The following is a 15,905-nucleotide window of genomic DNA, read 5'->3' as shown; positions in this document are numbered from 1 at the left end:
TGATCTGAACTAGGCCTGAATGCACCTTGCACGTGCCCACAGCCTCGGCTTTGAAAACTCTCCAGCTAGAGTGTAGGCGGAAGCTTTTCCTGCTAACACTTCCCAGTGCTCAGTGGGATTGGGGGTAGGTGGGCAAAGAGCACTCTCCTGAGGCTCTTCTGGGAGAAGGGGAGTAGGGAGTGTGGAAAAAGTAGGTGACTCTCAAGGACATCCAGCTCTCCCTTTGCATAGGAGGAGACAGGGAATCAATAGCTCAATAGGCGTGTTAGACCCAGCCAAGGGAGACTCACAGTGGCTTGGGTTATGTGCAACCTCTGCTCATGTCCATCCTTTGGAGAGGGGAGGGGGTGACCTTATAGAAGGTGTTGACTTTGTACTGACATTCACTGGAGCAAAAAACAGCATAGGCCGCCTAGGTTTTTCTTTTAGGAAATGTTTCAAAGAATTGGTTATGGGGGCTTTCTGAAACATTGGCTAGAGGTGAAGGCCTGGGACAGGTCTGGAGCTAAGGAGTGGTAAAATAACGGAAGGAGAAGGGGGTCAGGTTAACGGATTTGTTACTTCACTGCTGTCTGTTTAAAAAATGTTTGTATAGTACTGTGGGCCACAACTGATTAGAAGTAATTATTCATAGCCATTTGCAAAGGATCTGGTATTCTGAAAGCACAATAAAGACGTATTCAAGCACAAGGAAGCATAGTCTGCTGCTTGAAACTGCACTGACCCATGTTGCACAGGAAAACAATTTTTTGTTTGTTCTCATCTGTTCTACCTTTAAGCCAGTGTGCAAAGCGTGCCGCTGGTTACACACACACACACTTACACTTAGGGGTATTCAACCAATTCAGCTAAGATAATTAGCTAAACATCTGCAGATTATTTTTATTATATAGATAAAAATATTGCAAGCTGTGTGCAAATGGAAAATCGGTAACTAGTCCAGAGACTACAACCAAACCTACAGCTATCTGCATACCAGCTCTGCTTTTGGGATGCTATATTTGCTCACAGATTGGAAGAGAATAACTGTTTGCTGGCTTTGTATTGTATTTCACTGCTGATTTTTGGAGGTTTTTCTTAGTAGAATAATGGCAAGCCAATGAGGCTTTCCACTAGCATTATCTAGCAAAATAAACTATTCATCAACCAGAAACTACTGTGGCAAAAAAAAAAAATTGGTATATATTAGATGTACCATGCCATGACACCACCCATACATGCTGCATGATCATTGCTCACATGTGAAGAGGACAAGTCATGGGTAAGAACATAAGAAAATGCCATACTGGGTCAGACCAAGGGTCCATCAAGCCCTGCATCCTGTTTCCAACAGTGGCCAATCCAGGCCATAAGAACCTGGCAAGTACCCAAAAACTAAGTCTATTCCATGTAACCATTGCTAATGGCAGTGGCATCTGAAACAAACATGTAACTGCCTGAAGTGATACCTAACACAAGAAGGGGAGATATTTTTCAGATGTGATTTTACTACAGTGCAGTAAATGAGGTATTCATGAAGTGTGCATTTTCTTTCCCTTATCATGCTGCAACACATTTTCCTATGGCTGATACACAGCTAAGGATCTTGACTTTAGTTGCCAGGGAAGACCCAATGATCCAACTGGGCAGATTTATTTTATTTAAGGTTTTTATATACCAGCATTCATGAAATGATCACATCATGCTGGTTTGTCTTCTCAGATTGTCTTCCCTGCCAAAGAAGGCTGGGAAGACCTGAATTTAGTCCTCTGATGAAAGCTTTTTAATATATCAAATCAGTGTGCCTTAAAAAAAAAAAAAAAGGAGGTGGTTACTTAATGTAAGTATCTCTTGGAATGTTTTAGTACATACGTGCTTCACTTAAAGCAAAATGTCATAACTTTCCTCATGGTACTAAACAGACTGGAACTAACAATGTTATCACATCAGTTTCACTCTACTAATTGTCAGCAAGTCCGTGAATACATCTGGTCCTCAAAGGCCACTGCCACTCTTCTCTGTAGTGCACCCTATCACAATATTAGAGATTGTAAAGAAAAATGTCTGTTCAGATAGTTCATGATCATCAAACCAATACCCTATAAAAAGAAATTCCATGTGCACGTATGTATGTACCCTTGGTACATATGTGCATATGGAATTTCTTCAACTAGTGACTGAGGTATGACCAGACTTGACAGCCATTCTGACCAATGAGCATAGATTCTGTGCCAGCTGGGCTATCTTTTATTGGACTAACCTAAGACACCAACAATAAAGTACCTGAGCTTTCAAGCCCCTATGGGACCCAGCTCCTCTCAGCAGCTCACCTATGTTGTCATCCCTGGATTCTTATGCTGAGCCACTAAAAATGACCAGAACCTGCAGAGTATTCAAGTGCTGCCAGGATTCTGGCTGGTGTATTAGTCTCTGAAACATCCTGGTCAATATGCTTAACCATGCTGCTGGAGTGTAAAAAGCAAAGAGGACATTACTACAGATATCCTTGTGGCTCAAAAGAACAAGCAGCCACCATTCTTAGTGATGACATAAGGAGCAGGCTCCACAAAATCCCAAAATAAAAATGCAGGCTCTCAAAAGCTGGAAAAATATCTTCAGGGTTTTTTTTTCTATTTGTGTGCATGGGTAAATTGCTTTTTACCTATTTCACTTCCTGTAGTCCAATTCTTGGTTCTGAAAGCTGCGGAGGTAGGGCAGAGTGGTGTCGTGGACCTGTCCTGAGGACTCCACAGCCTATTGGCTTTTCAGGGTAGCTGCAGTGCATATGCATATTTGCATAGACTGGGTCTCCAATGTAGACAAACTTCTCATGCATATTTATTGTGATTATCCTGAAATTGTACCTGGTTGTGAGATTACCAGGACAGGTTTGGGAAGCCCTGTTAACTATGTCTGCAGCCCACAGCGAGACCAGTATTAACCTGACTACTGGCACTATTGATTATTGCATCAACATAACTTTTTTTTTTGTAGGCTTATGTTAGATGTGGCAGTTAAGCAAGCAAAGTCACCTTGCAGTATAGTAAGCTTAATTCAAACAGATTAACAAATGGTACTCCTAGAAGCTACTAGAGTCCTGCTTTTCTTAAAGTCCAGAGTCAGAGCACATTAATTTTTTTTTTTAATTAATTACTATTATTTATATTTGCTTTCTGTAAGGTTGTAGAGAAGAGTGTTTGGTGTCAGGTACCCTACTGGTTTGGTGGAGGTTTTGACCATTCTGAACTCCCTTACTGACAAAACACAGTCCCAGAATACAAGAAGGAAACCAAATGCCACCTTTGATCTAAATGGGATTGCAATGTGCTGTACAAATTATAACACATGGGCTGTATATGTATGCAAGAGAAGGTGCTGGAGAGACACAACCCAAAAAAATCAGCTATAGGAAATGAACATTAATTTGTATGAAAATTGTTTAAAAAAAATTAGTTATGAAATTAATTAAAAACAGAACAGATAAATTATACAAGATACAGTAATTTTGAGTACATATATATGCTAAGCACAACTAATCCAAGCAACACAGAAACTGTGGTATAACCAAATATGTAGCTTCCTAATCCCTAATACACATTTTATATTTTGGAAGGACTGGAGGAGCGCAGTCTGGGAGGCCCGCGGTAATGTGGGTGCCAGGCTGTCTCCGACCGGCGAGTGGGTGTGGTGGAGAGGGGGGTTCGGGGTAGGACCATTGGCCTTTCCTCTGACCCCCTCCCCTTCGGAGTGGCTGCAGAGTCAATCTTATTGGTGCCTGGGGCTGACCCTTTAAGACCTGCTGCTCGGGTTGGCTGGCCCCGGTGCACCAGGGGAAATCGTGATGTCATCGGGGGAGGGAAATAAAAGGGGGCAGGGCCTTCCTCCCTGCCTCCTTTCTGCTGTGCAGCTGGCAATCCCCTCCCTAAAATTATGTTGTGGGATATTATTGTTGTTGCAGCTTGGGGGGGGGGGGTTCAGCGGCATACCAGAGCCATGACTAATAGGGGGGGCAGAGTTTAGAGCAAGGAACTGCTAGGTGGCAGGTCTCCTTGTCTCTGGCTTATGTCATGTGATGGAGGTCAGCCACTTGGCAGGGACCCCTTGCTGGGGGCTGTGGTGGAGATCCTGGTTAGCGGCGGGAGGCCGCTGGATATTCCAGGGTGGGGCAGATGGGTCGGGGGGGGGGGGGGGAAATAATAATTGTTCTTGATCATTTGGCTCTGGTGTGTTTGTTGTTGAATGTTATGAATAAAGCTGCGGCCTTGTTTTAAATTCCAATCTGGTTGATGAGTGTTCTTGATAATACGAGCCTGTGAGGAGCCGGGGGGAGGGGACATTAGTCCTGGCTGCACGTATTAGTAGCAGCAGTAGCTCTAACTGTTAAATGGATACAATGTATAGGTATTAAGAATAGCTAAGATGAACAAAGCAAAAGATTACAATGTTGCTAATAGTAAAGTAACACAGGTAATTCTAGCTGACAACAATGTATCCCTGCCAAAAAACAATGCACGTAGACAAGATGTGAATATACAATGGCGCTGTACTAGGATAGACACAAGTGCCTTCTACCAAACAAACCACAACACTTCTTGTACATGCATTCCATCCACTCACTGGAGTGCCCACTTCTTGTACATGCATTCCATCCACTCACTGGAGTGCCCACTTCTTGTACATGCATTCCATCCACTCACTGAAGTGCACAAACACTTATTGCAGCTCTCACACAAAGAAGTTACAGCCTTGAAATCATGTGCTAGAACCTCTACTTGAACTCAGCGTATGTTTCCAAATGTTGTCAACATATAATGGTTCATACAACTAGCAGAACAATCCACATTGTATCTGCACCAAACAATGCTATGTCAAATCCTGGAACAGGTTCGGGGGAAAAAAAATCTACGGTTCTTAAGTGTGCCAGAACAATTCACATAGGCAAATCCACCAGTCTGTGGTCTTTCAGATCCCAATGAGGGCCTTGTTTTACCGGAAAGGGGAGACCACCTTGGATGTAAAAAGTGGCAGAATCAGGGTTAGCGAGTGTACCAATTCACCGCTGGCTCGTAGGAAGGTGACCACTACACTCTACATGGATCCCTTCCATGCATTCACGAAAAACTTTGCCACAGTGGGGTGCAAAGATTCTCAGATGTCTCAAGGAAAATGGTGTCGGCAAAAACTTTGAGCAGGACTGCCCTGTGTTTGCAGAAGTGAGAACAGAACAGATATAGCTGCAGAAGATGGGGCAGCATTCTTCCAATGCCCCAAAAGAAAAGGCGAGGGCACAACCTTCAGCAGAACTGCCATGCATGGTAGAAATTGAAACGGCTTACATTTAAAGAAAAGACAGAGGTAGCTGAGACAATGCTGACCTTTGCTAACTGACTAGGAGCAGAAACAGTTTACACATATACATATGTACTAGGCTAGCCCTTAAGCCCGTAACAACGGGCTACATTAACTTTTTTTTTTTTTTGATCCATTTCCTTACCCCTCATTCTCCCTCACCCTCTAGTCTCCCTTCTCCCTCCCTCCTCCCCCCACTCTCCTCCCTTCCCCCTCCCCTCAGTCACTCCCCCCTCTCTCAATCCCCTCCCCTCTCAGCTTATTCACAACCCCTTCGGATGACGCAGACGGAAGATCAGGGAGGTCCCTCCCTCACGCCGCCGCCGCTCCTGCTCCTCACCGCGTTACAGGCAAGCTCTGACCGATGTGCTGCCCGTGCATGCGCGGTAGAGTTGCTCTCTACTGCGCATTTGCGGCACGTCGGTTAAGCTTCATTTATCTAGTAGATATATCCAATAGATGGTTGGGCAGCAGATTAGGGTTACCTAGATTGCACCAACCAAATGAGTGCACCTGGGCTGAGGTAATCCAAAAGAGCTGTATGTGATGGTGGGTGAAAGGCTGACGTGCACAGACCAGGGGTGGGAGCTTGGGGTGATAGTGACTAGTGATGTGAAGGTGGGGAAGCACTGTGACAAGGAAAAAGTTAAAGCCAGAAGAATGCTGGGCTGCATAGAGAGAGGAATAAGTAGTAAGAAAAAGATGATAATGCCTTTATATAGATCCTTGGTGCAGCCTAACCTGGTGGTACCATGTTCAGGGCTGGAGTCTGTATCTCTAAAAGGGTAGAGACCGGATGGAGGCGGTCCAGAGAAGGGTGACCAAAATGGTGTGAGGTCAAATAATGGAAGACTCATGATGAGAGGCTGAAACATCTAAATCTGTATACCCTGGAAGTGCATGGGAGATATGATACAGGCTTTCAGATTCCTGAAAGGTTTTAATGATACATGAACTTCAAACCTTTTCCATTGTGCAAAAATCAGTAGAACTAGGGCTCATGAAATGAAACTCCAGGGGTACGACTCAGAACCACCGTCAGGACATATTTCTTCACGGAGAGGGTAGTGGATACCTCTAATGCCCTTCTGGAGCAGGTGCCGAAAACAATTGAGGATTTCAAAGTGGCATGAGCTAACCACTAGATCCCTAAAGGCTGGAGCCTGGAAATGAAGAAAACAATGCATGGGCCTAATGGGGCAGTGGTTACTACTCTTAACCTATAAGCCTTAATGTTTTTGATGCAACTGCACCATTGCTCTCCATGATGATGATGGTGGGGGGAAGGGGAATTGGATTCAGACAGCAACCAATAATGGCCCTTCATTTTTAGGGTCTGAGGAACTGATGAGCATGGGGGTAACCTGCACAGAATAGCAATTACTATACTTAACAGAAGGCAAGGGATTACTATGCTTAAAACAATAAGCCTTGATGCTTTTGATACAACTGCAACATCCCTCTCCACAATTATGGTTGGGTGAGGGGATGGAATGGGAATTGAATTCAGATGGCAACCAACATGGGCCCTGACGTTTACGGGCTTGGGTAGGGATGTGCAGATGTAAGTGAAAAAGCACAAGACTGCTTCTAAGGCCAAGTCCATAAACACAGCACGTCAGCACTGTCTGATCTTTCAAGAAGGCTCATCTCCCAGTAAAAATGTTGCTAGTAGTACATTTTTTATGGGTTATCATAATAAATTCAGGGAGCAGCAGTTGCTACCCTAAGAAGCTTGCTGGGCAGGCTAGATGGAGCATTTGATCCTTTTCTGCCACCATTCCTATGTTTTATATATATATATATATTACTGTGGAATCACTTACCCAAAGACCCATGGAAAGCTGATAGTAGGAATGGCAAGGGCTCATGGGGCAGCTGTCTTCCCACTAGGTGATACCACCACCTTCTTTTTGGCATCTGAAATCTCATCCATTTCATGTTTTAATTGGGAAGCACGGTTCTCACAATGAAGAGATGGAAAGGAGGTGGAATATTCCACAATCGTGCCTCACCACCTTTACTCGACAAGAAAATGTTTTCACAAAGTAGTTTGGATGCATCCCGCTGCCCTGACACCAACTCATTTTCCACTGAATCCATGGTTTAGGGAAAAAAAAAAAAAGTATGTTTAAAACTAAATAACTAAAGCAACACTAGTGTTCACAGACTACCACTCTGTAAATGCAATGCTATTTGAAAAGCACTGCTTTTTGGTAGTGTTTAATAGTAGCTTTAATATCTTGTAATAGGAGGGACAGTGAAGAGCCTTTGGTGTGATGTACATGGAGTAAAATACCATATGGAAAAAAGTGCAATGTGTGTGGTAGATTCTTTAACGGTTTTGGAGTTAAAAAAAAAAAACCCCACCCATAAAGGATTTAGCCTTGCCTTTGGGATAAATGCACTAGTCCTGTAATGCTGGAAGTGAAAGCTGGTTTCTGTTTGTTTGTTTTGTTTTTAAACAGCTTCTCAGTTTCAGCTGTAATATTTACATGGAAATGTTATAGACCTGTAAAACAATTCCTCTGTATTAATGAGAACTAAAGATAACCTACATTCAGTTTTTAAATTATTCACAAGTTAAGAGGAGGTAAACTTACAGCCCTCAACCCCTAACACATGGGAGGCACGCTGATGTTATCCTGTGGTTATAGTAGCCCTAGGCTTCACAAATGTGTCATGGTGATCCCACAGCCAGTTTGATTTTCAGATATCCACACTTAGTAACACAGTAATGATGGAAGAAAAAGACCAAATAGTCCATCCACTCTGCCCAGCAAGCTTCCCTAGGTAGCAATTGCCACTCCATGCAGGCTACCCCTATGTTTCTCTTAAGAGTAAGTATCACTACCCCAGACCTCTGGGCCCTCTTGGTTATTGTCTGAATCTAATTCTCCTTTTCCCCCTGCCATCGAGGAGGGGAGCAATGTTGAAGTTGCATTAAAAGCAGGTATGAGATAAATCTGTTTAGTGAGAGGCTTAGCCACAATGAATATGCATGAGAAATTTGCATACACTATCTTAAGAGACAGACTGGCTCTGAGGTCAGCAGGGCACTTTGGGGGAATTCTGTAGTAGCCACAGCGACAAGAATCCCTTGCCCATAGAGTATGGAAGTCAAATCTGTATTATCATCAGCCCAAACGGCTTCTTTCCAAGGGGAGAAATGGGTTTCCAAAGGCAGATGAAACAAGTCAGTGCCTTCACGCATGCATAAAAGTTTGCATAGCATTGGACTAGTTTAAGAATGGTGGTGGCAAGTGCAGCCAGGGGGGGGGAGGAGTTGCAAGAAGGTTCAGTTTATCTACCCATGCCAGTGCTGCTGCTGTGAAACAGGAGCACAGACCAGCGCAGACTCTGCTCAGAGCTATGGCAAGCTGGGGACCAAGGCACCACCGTGGAGCGAGCAAGCAGCAGCATCAGAAAGGAGCAGGAAGACTTGTCTGGCCATTCACAAGGCTTGTAGACGGACAAAAGTGAAGTGCCAGAACCAGTGCCAGTGTCAGGATGATATGAAATCATTTATTTACAGCACCTGGAGAGGTTTGGAAGTGGGGTGTAGCAGCCCTACCTCACACTTATTTAAAAGTATTACAGTTCACTGGAACAGGCTTCCAGCCAAATTTAGCAGCAACTTGGGGAACAGATAATAGTTGAGGTGAGATTGGAACTACTTATCTATAAAGCACTACTAGACACACCTGGACAGGTACCTCTATGTTCTATTAGGATGCATTACAACAGGATAAACGAGTACAAAATGTGTGTGTGCGTACATATCCCAGAAAGACTAGAAATGTGGCCATCTGCCAGCCCAGCACTGTATTTGCCTCCAACAGCCACGTGGGATTGGGTACATGAAGGGCCCCTGATGTCTCCCTCCATCAGCAAATAGCAATTTTAGCTTCAGTTTATGAAACATGAAGAGAAAATGAAACAAAGTGCCTTAAAGACGTGTACGTTAAAATAAAATGGAAATTCAATAACCTTGGCTCTTGGTGCAGAATTATGGTTTGCACGGAGCTTTCCCTGAAATCACCCTTAAAGGAGCAGTCGCCTCATCCAAGGGTAAGACTTCTCTTCTCAGCCCTTTGGATAATATTCGTGAATAGGGTGTGGTCTGGACTGAGCGTGGGCCCTTCTTGGCAATTTGGCTGAGATGGAAAACCTCTACACTACGGAGCGTTAACTCCCCACCACCCAACCCGACCGGTACCATGATGATATAACAACCAATGCCAAAAGCAGGAGGCCTAAACCTCCTCTTACAGAATAAAATAAGAAGGGTAATTGGGACTTACCCAACTATTTTATTGCTTTTTTTTTTTTTTCTTTCAAATACAATTGACTAAAACTGACAAAACTTAAGTCTACCAAAGAACGTGCCCTCTCCATCGCTGGTCATGCCCTTTGGAATAATATGCCCCCCCCCCCCCCCCCCCCCCAAGACTTCGCCAGGAACTGTGAACAAAAAAATTCAAACAGTACCTCAAGACCTGGCTCTTTAAACAGGCACACACCTAACTGACCCTCTCTACACCCAGCCTGTTTCCTCGCCGCCTCTCTGTAAATACCCCTGCATAATTCTCCTTAAATTACCCTCTTAACACTTCCGGTAATACATAATCCCTAAATCCCTTTAAGTCCTCCTCCCTGTTTATACATCTCCCCTTTTAGGTCTCAGTGAATTTCTCTTTAACATGTTTTATCTTCCTGTACATCTCCCTTGTACATATTAGAGATGTGAATCGGAACCGGAATCGGTTCGGTTCCGATTCAAATCGTGCATTTTTTTCGTCCGGCCCAATCGGTTTTTTGGGGTTTTTTTTAAATCGGCTGCGCCTGATCCGATAAACAACCCACCCCAACCCTTTAAAACCGCTCCCTTAGCCTCCACCACCACCCCACCCCCCCGACCCCCCCAAAAACATTTTAAAATTACCTGGTGGTCCAGTGGGCCCCAGGAGCGATCTCCCGCTCTCGGGCCATCGGCTGCCACTAATAAAAATGGCGCCGATGGCCCTTTTCTCTTGCCATGTGACAGGGTAACCGTGCCATTGGCTGGCCCCTGTCACATGGTAGGAGCACTGGATGGCCGGCGCCATCTTTAAAAATGGCATGGGCCATCCAGTGCTCCTACCATGTGACAATTATCAGGAAGGGAATGGTGAATAAAACAGAGAATGCCATAATGCCTCTGTATCGCTCCATGGTGAGACCGCACCTTGAGTATTGTGTACAATTCTGGTCGCCGCATCCCAAAAAGATATATTCTTTTAGATAATGCAAGCACTAGGGGGCCCTCCATGAAGTTAGCAAATAACATTTAAAATCAACCAGAGAAAATTCTTTTTCACTGGTTGCACAATTAAGCTCTGGAATTCATTGTCAGAGGATATGGTTAAGACAGTTGGTGTAGCTGGGTTTAAAAAAGTTTGAATAACTTCCGGAGAATTCCACAAACTGCCATTAATTAATAGGGAATACTTGCCAGGTACTTGTGACTTGGATTGGCCTCTGTTGGAGACAGGATACTGGGCTGATGGACTCTTGGACTGACCCAGTATGGCATGTTCTTATGTTCTGCAGTCATGGGCTTTTCTAGCCTGTGGATTTGAAAACGATGAAATTGCTCCTACAAAATTTTCAGTTGCCTGAGAAGAAAGGTTTTTCCAACAGCAGCAAAAGAAAAATTACATCTCAGAAAAAACTGCCCAGTGTTATCTGTTTGTCCCCTTGTAAGGCCAATGCACCCCCTCTGAATTATGAAAATACAGTTTTTAAACTATACCCACCTCTTTAAGAAATGAAAATGTAAAAAGTTTATTTACTACTGCAAACATCCTTAATCCAATATTATAACCTATAATATTGGATTTTTAGCCCATCTTTCCAAATGATGCTCAAGGCCACTTCCACCATAACTCATTGAGCCAAAGAGCTTACAAACTGAGCGGGTATCTGAGGCAATAACGTGACTTGCCCAGGGTCATAAGGAGCATCCCTGGAGGAAGTGGGATTTGAAGGGTACGCCTTCTTCCTCTCGCCTCAGGATGGTGAAATGTGTCTAAATGGCAATCACAATATGGTCTTATAAAAAGGCCTGTTTGATTTTTCTTTTTTTTTTTTTAAATCAGGGATGCTCAAACCAGACCTTGCCCCCATCACCCCCCACCCTCCACAGCCAGTCGGGTTTTCAGGATATCTCCAGTGACCGTGCATGACATTTATCTGCATGCACTGCCTCTAATGTATGGAAATATTTCTGCATGAGGGATGTTCTGAGAATCCAACTGGCTCGGGGGGGGGGGGGGGGGGGGGGAGGGGGCGCTAAGAACCGGTTTTAAATGTCCATCTTCTTGAACCCCAAAAAACCTTACTAAAGATTTCTATTTTGTGGCTGGGCGGGGCACCGGTTTTGGAGATGAAAACAGAAGCAAACCTCTTGACGGTAACTCTTTTTTGCTTGCTTCTGGTGCGAATTTGGAAAGCTCCCGCTTCCCTTTTGCCGAGCCCTGTACAGTGTCACCAGTTTGTTGTTACACACTTAGGTGTCCGTTTCCCAGACGGCTGCGAAGTAAAGCCGATTATCTGCTCTCTTTGACGTCAATGGAGTCATTAATCCCTTTCTTCTGAAGCCGCCGGAGTCTCGTCCCCTGCAGGCGCACCACCGCACGTAGCACTTCTCAGACACCTGGGCCACTGGACTCCTCCAGGCCTCAAGGTCAACTGAAGTGGGGCTGGTTTTCCGGGTAGCCCAAACAGGCAAATGGGCCCGGTTCCCAGAGCATTGGCTTGCAGATACATCTCCTAAGTATTTACTGTGGATATCCTGATGACCCTTCCTGCTGGTTCACAAGGCTTGAAAAATTGGTGGGGAGGGGATGGGGGGCATTGCACTGTGGCATAATGGGCATGACGGTGGCTCAATCCCGCCTCTACCATCTGGCGATCTAAACTTGTCCCATGCAGTTTGACAGAAGGAAACAAACGTGCTCTGACTTTCTAATTCACAAATAGAGAGCATTGCGTGCTCTGACTCTGCAGACTGGTAGCAATTATGACATTATGAGTAAATTATATCCAAAGCATTCCCTGGAGACAATACTGATTATATCTCACAGCAGGGGACGGATTACATCAGAAAGTCGCTCTTCCTTTACGTAGCAATTATTGGAGAGTCATAACCATGTTAAGGGGAGAGTGCTGCACTCTTCTTCAGGGTGTCTCCAACTCATTCCCTGGGTCCTGCCCAGGACTGGTTTTCACTATATTCATGGAACTATATTTGCATCCATGTGAGATAAGAATAGAGTGATCATATAGCTCATGTCCAGGAGGATAAATTGAGCCAGTCCTGGTTTAGCCTATTGTATACAAGTTGATGTAGTTCTGATTTCCCTGTTGAGCACTACATCTCCCTGCATGCAATGGGGTAAAACCAGAAGTGACTCCATTTCTCCCCTTGGAATGGAAGTATATTTTTTATGCTTCCCCTTTGTTCTAGTTCACCCTGACTCTAGTTCCTTAGCATACTTGGTTAGCCAGATGGCTTTCACTGGCAGCTGCAGCATTGGGTGAACCAGTCTTGGTAATTACGTGGTTTCAAGCCCATGGTGCCTGTAAAGGCCATCAGTTGACATTCCAGCGGGGAAGGAGGGGGTAAGAGGAAAAGATTTTTTTGGTTGCATAATTGAAAAAAAAAAGGCTGAGTCATTCTTTCCTCCCTCTGCTCCTTGTCAGCGATGATGACTTCATTCTGCAGGTCTTCACCATTACAGGACACCACTGTGCTAACAATTAGACTGAAATGCTTTGGGCAGATAACTTTTTGAGTCACCTACACAAAACCCGATGTTTCAATATTTCCTCCCTGCCCCCCACCCCTCGACCACATAATTTTGTGCGCAGACAGAGTTATCTGGACAAAAAGGGGCTAAACTTTAGGTGGTGAGCACACAAACAATGAGTGTTCTGTGGCTAAACTTATGTGCACAAGTCTGCCTGGAAAACTCCTTGACCAGGCCCGAGGAGCCCGCAGCATCCTCAGCTAAACCGACTCAGGAGTCAGGAACTGCAGCCTTCAGGTATTAAACCCAAACTCTTCTCTTTTGAAGAGGAGCAGATAAGCTGCAACATTCACAAAAGAAATGAAAACATTATGAAGGATTTCCAAAATGTAATTTTTTGCCTCACATGGAGATGTGAGAATTCTGCATTCTTCCTTCTTATTTTGTGAAACAAACGCAAGGTGTGGTTTAAGTTAGAACATCCAAATTCCACTTAAAATCACCTCATGTGAAAATAATTTATTAACAATAATGGTCAACTCATTTTGAGAGACGAAAAAAACCCGAAGATTTCGACACACAGGTATTGTTAATAAATTATTTTCACATGAGGTGATTTTAAGTGGAATTTGGATATCATTATATAGATCCCTCAAAAAAATAAGAGGTCTCAGTGCTTCAACATTTGGTATCTTAAGTTGGAAAACAACATAAAAGCAGATATCCAGATCTGGCAGCTTTGTTTTTCTGCGGGTCAAGGTGAAAACAGATAAATATACTGGTCGATTTTAAAAGCCCTACGTGTGCCAAAGCCAGGAGATACTTGCGTGACTCGGCCTGGCATGTGCCAGATGGGTACATGCGTATCTCCTGGTATGCGCATAAAGTTTTCCGAAAAAGGGACAGAGCGGGACTGCACTATGAAGTCAGCGTGAGTAAGTTACACGCACAAGCGCACGCTAAGGTCGCCTACCACGTAACTTTACTTCTGCTATGGACGGCGTGTAAATCGGGTAACAATGAAAGCATGGCTAGTCAGCGGGGTTTTAAGTCTCGGGGCTAAAAGGGAGACAAGTTAACTTGGGGGTTTAGGAAGTCCTCAGCCTATTGCATCGCCGCCTGTACCTACTAAAATGCCCCCCCACTCACGCGATCGAGACGCCATTCGCGCACTCACATATCAATACAAAATTGTGCACGCATGTACACGTGGATAACAGATTTTATAACACGCATGTATGTTGTAAAATCAGCACGTCCATGTGCACGCGATGGCAAACGCACAAAGGTCTTAAATTTTACCTCATAATGTCTAAGAGAAATGGGGGAAAAAAAACAGATATGTAAAAAATATCCCCAATCAAATGTGAATTCTTGTGAAAAAAAAAAAAATCAATAGAATAGCATTAGAAGATGCTGCTATGAGTTTTGGGGAAAATGTGTTTGTGAATGGGTATATGGTAGCCAATAATTTGAAAATAGGTGAATACTTCTAGATTTTACATGTTTAGTTAAGTGTTAAGTCTTAATTTATCACCCTGCTAGTAGCAGGGCTTAATTGGGGGGGGGGGGGGGGGGGGGGGGGGCTTGGAAGGCAGTTCCATCACTTCTTTTCAGAGTGAGGCAGAGCAGCTCCAGCCCCTCCCCTCCCCTCCAGGCAGCCTGTTCTATAGGGAATAGGAGGGGAAGGGGTGATACTGAAGCAGACACTGTAAACAGAGCAAAGAACAAGCACAAACGAACTTCTGAGCAGCAGTGGCAGTGGTCAAGGCTTCAGCCCAGGCCTTGATGATTAGCACTGCCAGGGCGGGTGCTTCCATCAGGCGAGCTAGGTGGTTGCCTAGAGCGCCAACCCTCAGGTGGTAGCAAACTCGCAAGTGTCAGCCCCTGGCGGCTGAAGAAAAAAAGAGGGGAGAGGCCCTATGGGCAGGGTGCGGCTGGGAATGGAGAATGGAGAAGGGCGCAAGGCTGGAAGGGACACCTAGGGCGTCTCATACCCGAGCACTACAGCTCCCAAGTTTCAAACTTGTGCTGGTTCCAACCCCATTTTGTGTCCATTCCCCAGTGCTTAGTTTCTGGCAGAACAACCCAGAATGGCCTTCTGCCACCTTTTTTCTGGTACTCAAGGCAGCCTAGTGCAACCGGCGGTGGAAATCAGTTCTGAAAAGGGACAGAGTTGGTGGTGGCACAGATCATTTCGGGGCCTCCCAGGAAGCAGAGCAAACTCTTTTGGAGCTGCTTACAATGAGATGGGAGCAGTATTATTTGTTTATGTGCAGCTTGCTGGCACAATCAAGGAGTTGAGGAGACTATGAGGGAGCATGGCCAAGGTTTAAGAGATAAGAGGTGGAAGCTTCTCCTGGTACTGAGTGTATTCAGGAGGGAGTTTGCACCTGGCCCCGTTCCCCACCCTCCACTTCCCCCTACCCCCATTCTTCAGTTCCACTTCCTTTTTGTCTATAAATAAAGCCCTGGCTAGTAGGAAGGAGAGAAGCTGTGCCTTCAGGTTTCTGAAACCTCTAGAACACTCTGAATGTTCTAGGTGTTTCATAAAGCATATGGTCTAGAACACTCTGAATGTTCTAGGTGTTTCATAAAGCATATGGTCTAGAACACTCTGAATGTTCTAGGTGTTTCATAAAGCAGTTTGGAGTTCCGTTCTTAGTTTTACCTTCACGGTTTCAACTTCTACCTTTTGTGTACAAAAAGGTCCATTATACACATCTAAGCCACACGGTAGGACCAAATATGTTCTGACCCAAAAGACAGGGACAAATATCTCAA

This window comes from Rhinatrema bivittatum, chromosome 12 (assembly GCF_901001135.1).
Source record: "Rhinatrema bivittatum chromosome 12, aRhiBiv1.1, whole genome shotgun sequence".
Taxonomy (NCBI): Eukaryota; Metazoa; Chordata; class Amphibia; order Gymnophiona; family Rhinatrematidae; genus Rhinatrema; species Rhinatrema bivittatum.
Note: the sequence above shows the minus strand (reverse complement) of the source record.